General features: G+C 45.6%; 1 pseudogene; it reads right to left on the bottom strand.

The window, feature by feature from the left end:
* Positions 1–3008: 3008 nt before the first annotated feature.
* LOC125506910 lies at positions 3009–4286 on the bottom strand (annotated as a pseudogene).
* Between the last annotated feature and the right edge of the window lie 2926 nt (positions 4287–7212).

Here is a 7212-nt window from a genome sequence, read left to right as displayed (position 1 = left end):
TATTTTGGCTCCGTAGTCGGGCCTGGATTGTATTTGGATGATGTAATGCTTTATTCATGTAATTGTGTGAAGTGGCGAGTGTAAGCCAACTATGTATCTCTTTCCCTTATGCATTACTTGGGTTTTGTGAAGATTACCTCACTTGCGACATTGCTTTCAATGCGGTTATGCCTCTAAGTCGTGCTCCGACACGTGGGAGATATAGCCGCATCGAGGGCGTTACATAGATCCACTTTGTGCCGATGATATTGTGCTTGCGAGGATCTGGACGTTTGACCAATTCCCAGACGTTGTTGAGCTTGAATTGATGTAATTCCTTTTGCATAGCTTGAATCCACTCAGGCTCCAGAAATGCTTCATCTACCTTCGTGGCTCTGTGATAGAGACGAAAGCAAAGTGCCCACAAAAGTTAGATAAATGTGAAGCTCTTGAGTGTGTGAGAGGACCTGGAATGTTGATGTCGCTGATGATTTTCTCAATTTGCACTTCATTTGCGATGCAAGGATGAGCGGGTTGACGTTGAGGAATTTGATCAGCTTTTTCTTCAGCACAGTTTTCCTCACGTGCATTAGCATGACGTTCTTCATGTTCTGGAATGACTTCTTCAGCAGATTCTTCAGTAGGAATGACATCATCAGTAGCCTTGAACTTAATAGATTCCTCAGGAGGTATTTCATCTGTCACGGGAGGTAGGTGCTCTCTTTGCGAGCCATTAGTCTCATCGAACCGCACATCTACAGTTTCAACAACCTTGTGATGACAGGTGTTGAAGACTCTATAGGTGTGCGAGTCCTTACCATAACCGAGCATAAAACCTTCATGTGCTTTCGGTGCAAATTCAGAACTGTGATGAGGATCTCTAATCCAACATTTAGCACCGAAGACTTTGAAATAACTCACATTGGGTTTCTTGTCAGTGAGAAGTTCATATGTTGTCTTCTTGAAGAATTTGTGAAGATATACCCTGTTGATGATGTGGCATGCAGTATCAATTGCCTCGGGCCAGAAGCGAGGAGGCATCTTGTATTCATCAAGCATAGTGCGGGCCATCTCAACAAGAGTCCTATTCTTGCGCTCCATGATGCCATTTTGCTGAGGAGTATAAGGAGCAGATAACTCATGAGTAATACCAAGTTCATCAAGATAGTCATCAAGGCCAGTGTTCTTGAACTCAGTTCCATTATCACTCCTGATGTGCTTGATCTTCACACCAAAGTTAGTTGAAGCCCTCGAGGAAAATCGTTTGAAGACTTCTTGCACTTCAGTTTTGTAAGTGATAATATGGACCCATGTATATCGAGAGTAATCATCAACAATGAAAAAGCCATATAAAGATGCAGCATTGGTAAATGTGGCATGGTGAGTAGGGCCAAAGAGATCCATGTGAAGCAATTCAAATGGTTGAGTAGTAGTCATGATAGTCTTTGCTGGATGCTTGGCCTTGGTCATCTTTCCAGCTTCACAGGCTCCACATAAGTGATCCTTGAGGAATTTGACATTTTCAATGCCAATGACATGCTTCTTCTTCACGAGCGTGTGCAGATTCCCCATGCTAGCATGACCAAGTCGTCGATGCCATAGCCAGCCTTCTGAAGCTTTTGCAAGAAGACATGTAGCAGGTTGTGGTCCTATAGAGAAATCAACAACATAAAAATCTCCTCTCCTAAAGCCTTCGAAGACTTTGGAATTGTTAGTTTCCATGATCACAACACAACGATACTTGCCAAAGACAACCACCATATCAAGATAACAAAGCATTGAAACAGACATGAGTTTGAACCCTAAGGACTCGACAAGCATGACTTTGTCCATGTGTCGATCCTTTGAGATTGCAACCTTACCTAGACACAATACCTTGCTTTTGCCTTTGTCAGCGTAGGTGATATGCTTCAGATGTGATGGAGATAAAGTAGAGTCCATCAATAAGCTCATGTCACCAGTCATGTGATTTGTACATCCACTATCGAGGACCCCCTCAGTGGCTTTGGGTTGATCATCCTACAGATGAATTGGTGCAACTTACGAAATCATATACTTCAGCAGTGAAGAATATGGTATCAAATTCATCAGATCAATTTCATTAAGCAATAGAACAGATAAATCAGTATAAGGACATGAGAGATGAAATTCATTTCTTCATGATTAGCTTGCGTCCTTTCAAGCATATTCAGGTCTCCAACAAATTCTTTAGACGATTAAGTCCGTTTGGAGACCTGACCCTGCATAAGAGGTTAGTTCTTTTTCTTCACCACCCGCATCTGAAGGGGTGGCAAATGCTCATCATTCTGCGAGCTCCATAAGAGAAAGGTGGCATAGATGCCAATCCACTTCGTTTCACATAAGAGGGGTTAGGATAAGCATAAGAGTAAGCAGAGAAATTCTTCGAGGACTTATGAACATAATGATTTGAAGAATAATGCACATATCCATAATCCTTAGATCTTCCCTGCGAAACAGATGGGTTAGCATGATGATGTTCCATGATCCTTTTGAGGAATATGATCCATGTGAGGAGTTTGGTCCGTATGAGGACTTGGATCCATATGAAGAATTTGGTCCACATGAAGAATTTGATCTGGGGTTCCTATTCTTCACAGGTGGCGTCATGATGACATTCACGTGAAGATTTTCATGGCATCTTTTGGGAACCCAGATTTTCTTCATAGGAGGACCATTCCTGCAGTTAGTGCCAACATATCTAGCAAATACTTCACCATTCTGATTTTTGAACAGTTTATAGTTGGAGTCAATTGATTCATCACAAGAATATGAAGATTCACATGTAAAGCCAGATAAAGTAGACGGATCCACTAAAGGTCCCTTTGCAGCAACTCATGAGGTTTTGGGATACTGCCCAGGTTTCTAGTAGGTCCCATCAACATTGATTTTCCTCTCAAAGGCAATACCCTCTTTCCTAGGGTTCCTGTTGAGGATCTGCTTTTTAAGCATGTCACAAAGAGCTTGATGCCCTTTGAGGCTTTTGTACATGCCTGTCATATACAATTCCTTCAACCCTGCATCATCAGTGGTACTAGGAATGTCCTTAGATGAGGAATTAGTGATAGCAGAGGCAGTTGAAGAATTTGCAGCAATGGAAGTATTTGAGCATTCAGGTGAAGAATTAGCAGTTTCACGTTCAATGCACTTCAAACATGGAGGAACAAATTCATCCTGAGTAGCGCTGATCTGTTGAGCAAGTAATGAATCACGCTCCTTCTGAAGATCTTCATAACTCACTCTTATCTTCTCAAGATCTTGCTTTCTTTGAAGAAATTCATAAGAAAGCTTCTCATGATCAGATAGGAGAGTGTTATGATGAGCATGAAGATTGTCAAACTTGGACTGAATTCTCTGAAGATTTTCAGTCAAGATTTTAGTGCGATCCATTTCCTCGCTTAACATATCATCGCTTTTATCTAGCATATTTTGAACCTTTCAAGAGCCTTTTGCAGTTTCACAACAATCTTAGCAAGTTCAGAATAGCTGGGTTTGAGGTTTTCATCAGATTTGTTCTCACTAGATTCAGATGAGGGATATTTGAGTACCTTTGAGCCTTTTGCCATGAAGCAATAGGTGGGAGCATAGTCCTCATCGCCGTCATCAGTAGTGTTGGGGAGGTCCTTTTCTTCAGAGTTGAAGATGGACTTGCTTACGAATGCGGTAGCGAGGGCTAGGCTCGCCACACCAGAGTCTGACTCCTCAGATTCCTCCTCTTCCTCATTTTCCTCAGATTTGGCCTCATAATCCATTTCCTTGCCAATGTATGCCCGAGCCTTCTTGGAGATGCTCTTCTTGTGAGATGAGGACCTTGAGGGTCTTGATGACGAGGACTTTGAAGATTTCTTCTTCTTCTTTGAATCATCAGAACTGTAATCCTTGTACTTCTTCTTCTTCTTTGATTCCTTTTCCCACTGAGGACAGTCTTGAATGTAGTGTCCAGGTTTTTCGCATTAACGGCAGAGTCTCTTCTTGTAATCATGGGATGAGGAATCTGATCTCAAGTCACCACCTCTTGAGGATTTACCAAAACGACCACGTCTTGAAAACTTTTGGAACTTCCTCACGAGGATTGCTAGCTCCTCTCTCAGTTCTTCAGGGTCACCAAGGCTGTTGTCAGAATCTTCACCATCAGATTTGGATACTGCCTTGGCCTTCATAGCCCGTGATCTACCATAACTTGGTCCATAGAGATCTCTCTTCTCAGCAAGCTGGAACTCATGAGTGTTTAGTCTCTCGAGGATATCAGCGGGATCAAGTGACTTGTAGTCTCCACGTTCTTGTATCATCAATGCCAACGTATCAAATGAGGAATCAAGCGATCTTAGCAATTTCTTCACCACCTCATGGTCGGTGATATCAGTGGCACCAAGTGCTTGAAGCTCGTTTGAGATGTCAGTGAGGCGATCGAAGGTTTGATGAACATTTTCATTGTCGAGTCTTTTGAAGCGGTTGAAGATATTTCGAAGAACGTCAACTCGAGAGTCACGCTGTGTTGAGACTCCCTCATTAACCTTGGACAGCATGTCCCAGATAAGCTTAGCTGTCTCCAGAGCACTCACTCTGCCATACTGCCCTTTGCTCAGATGGCCACATATGATATTCATCGCTTGAGAGTCGAGTTGCTTGAATCTCTTCACATCAGCAGCATTGATGGTGGGAGTGACAAAGGGAATACCATTCTCCACAACGTACCAGAGATCGTTGTCGGTGTCAAAACCGGCGGATCTCGGGTAGGGGGTCCCGAACTGTGCATCTAAGGCGGATGGTAACAGGAGGCAGGGGACACGATGTTTTACCCAGGTTCGGGCCCTCTTGATGGAGGTAAAACCCTATGACCTGCTTGATTTATTCTTGATCATATGAGTATTACAAGAGTTGATCTACCACAAGATCGGAGAGGCTAAACCCTATAAGCTAGCCTATGGTATGATTGTATCTTATTGTTATGTCCTACGGACTAAAACCCTCCGGTTTATATAGATACCGGAGAGGGTTAGGGTTACACAAGGTCGGTTACAAAGGAGGAGATATCCATATCCGTATTGCCTAGATTGCCTTCCACGCCAAGTAGAGTCCCATCTAGACACAAGATGAAGTCTTCAATTTAGTATCTTCATAGTCCAACAGTCCGGCCAAAGGATATAGTCCGGCTGTCCGGAGACCCCCTAATCCAGGACTCCCTCAGTAGCCCCTGAACCAGGCTTTCAATGACGATGAGTCCGGCACGCAATATTGTCTTCAGCATTGCAAGGCGGGTTCCTCCTCCAAATACACCACGGAAGAATTTGAATACAAGGATAGTGTCTGACCCTGCAAAATAAGTTCCACATACCACCGTAGAGAGAATAATATTTCCACAAATCTTAATCTGCCGACACGTTTTGGCAACATGACATCATGCCATGGCTTGGTGATTATTCGAACCGTTTTTCTTCAACCAGCTCGACACATAACGCGAGGCGGTTTCTTGACACGTCTTGTCAAAGCAGAGATTGTGTTCCCCTAATTACGGGATTCTCATCAATACGGTCGTGGGTAACCAAACCGTGTCTAGGACTCCTAGATTATAGGCAAGTCCCAAACGGCCATGGAGAGGACGCTTGATATTCACCCTCTTTATAAAGGGACAAGGCTTTTACTTTTTCCCTCCCGTGCTCAATCGAATCCTTCCCCCGCCTCGAGTTCAAACACCCAAAGCCCAGGTCAGGTGCTTCGGACCTTCAATCATGTCCGGATCTAGCCTTCAAGGCTAGTGGATGCCCCTTCCGTTACGGAAGAGGACATCAAGAAGTTGAGGGAGGCCAGATACCTGACCGCCGAGGTTTCGCATCGGCTGCCCGCCCGAGGGCAGGTCGTCCCTACTCCCGAACCCAACAAGAACGTTGTGTTCGTCTCCCACTTCCTCCGAGGTCTAGGCCTCACTCTGGATCCCTTCGTTAGGGGTTTGATGTTCTATTACGGGCTAGATTTCCACGATCTAGCCCCGGACTCCTTTCTCCACATCTCGGCATTTATTGTCGTATGTGAGGCCTTCCTCCGCATTACCCCTCACTTCGGCCTGTGGCTCAAGAGCTTCGATGTGAAGCTGAAGATGGTCGAAGGGCATCATGTAGTGTGCGGAGGCGCATTAATAAGCAAGATCGCTGGAGCTCCATGGCCGAAGGGTTCCTTTCCAGAGGTGTCTAGATTATGGCAACGGGAGTGGTTTTATATCACATCTCCCAGAAGTGCCAAGTTGGTGGCCGCCACTGCTTTCCACTCGGGCCCTCCACCACAACTGATGTCATGGATTAGCAGAGGGCTGAGCTGGGGTCCAGCCAAGGACGTGCCTATACTGCAAAGCCGCATTCAAGATCTCTTCAACGGATATTTCAGTCTGGTTACGGTGGTGCAAGTCATGTTGGTCCGTCGAGTCCAGCCTTGCAAACGCTGGCCCCTCCGCATGTGGGAGTTCAACCCAGAAGGGCCGCGCACCATTCAGAATTTCCTCAGCCTGACGCACGAGGAGATGTACAAATCATTCTTCGGACCCCAAATAGAGTGTCCGGATACTACCAAGGACGTGGGCCTGAGCAGCAATCGTACCGCCGACCAAGTAATACTTTAGCCGAACACACTGTCTTTCATTTACCATGACGTTATTCTGAGAAATCGCTCTTTGACCAGGACTGGCTAACAAGGGCGAAGATGATTCGGTGTTCGGCCCCCCTTCCTGAGGGTTTGGAGAATCCGGTACTGGAAAAGATGCTCGAGCTAGCACCTTTCCCGGAGCCCTCAAAGGAAGATAAAGGGGGGAATAATGAGGTCGAAAGCGGGCCTCCCTCGCTACCAATTCCAACCGAGGGAACGAGCGCCTCCGTGAAGGAGGATAACCAAGGGGAAGAATTTGGCCTTCTCTCGCTTCGGGGAAGGAAGAGGACTGCCTCTGAAGATCCGGAAACCAAGGCTTCCAAACGGGAGAGGAAGTCTCCACCAGAGGGTCCTGCCTTGGAGGGTGCTCTTGCTGCACAAAGTCCGTGCGAGGATCAGCCCTCCAACAAGCTGTAAGTAATCAAAGAGTACTTTAATAGTGGAGATATACTACCTTACCTCTGAGGAAAATAACCGAAGCGTCTATCTCGCAGTTCGGATCTTAGCCCTTCTCAGCAGAGCTCATCTTCGGGGGATCTTCTTCCAGAGATGATGGAGAGCGAAACGCCTCCCCCGGACTCC

Source organism: Triticum urartu, chromosome 5 (assembly GCF_003073215.2).
Source record: "Triticum urartu cultivar G1812 chromosome 5, Tu2.1, whole genome shotgun sequence".
Classification (NCBI taxonomy): domain Eukaryota; kingdom Viridiplantae; phylum Streptophyta; class Magnoliopsida; order Poales; family Poaceae; genus Triticum; species Triticum urartu.
This window is presented reverse-complemented; position numbering and strand designations above follow the sequence as displayed.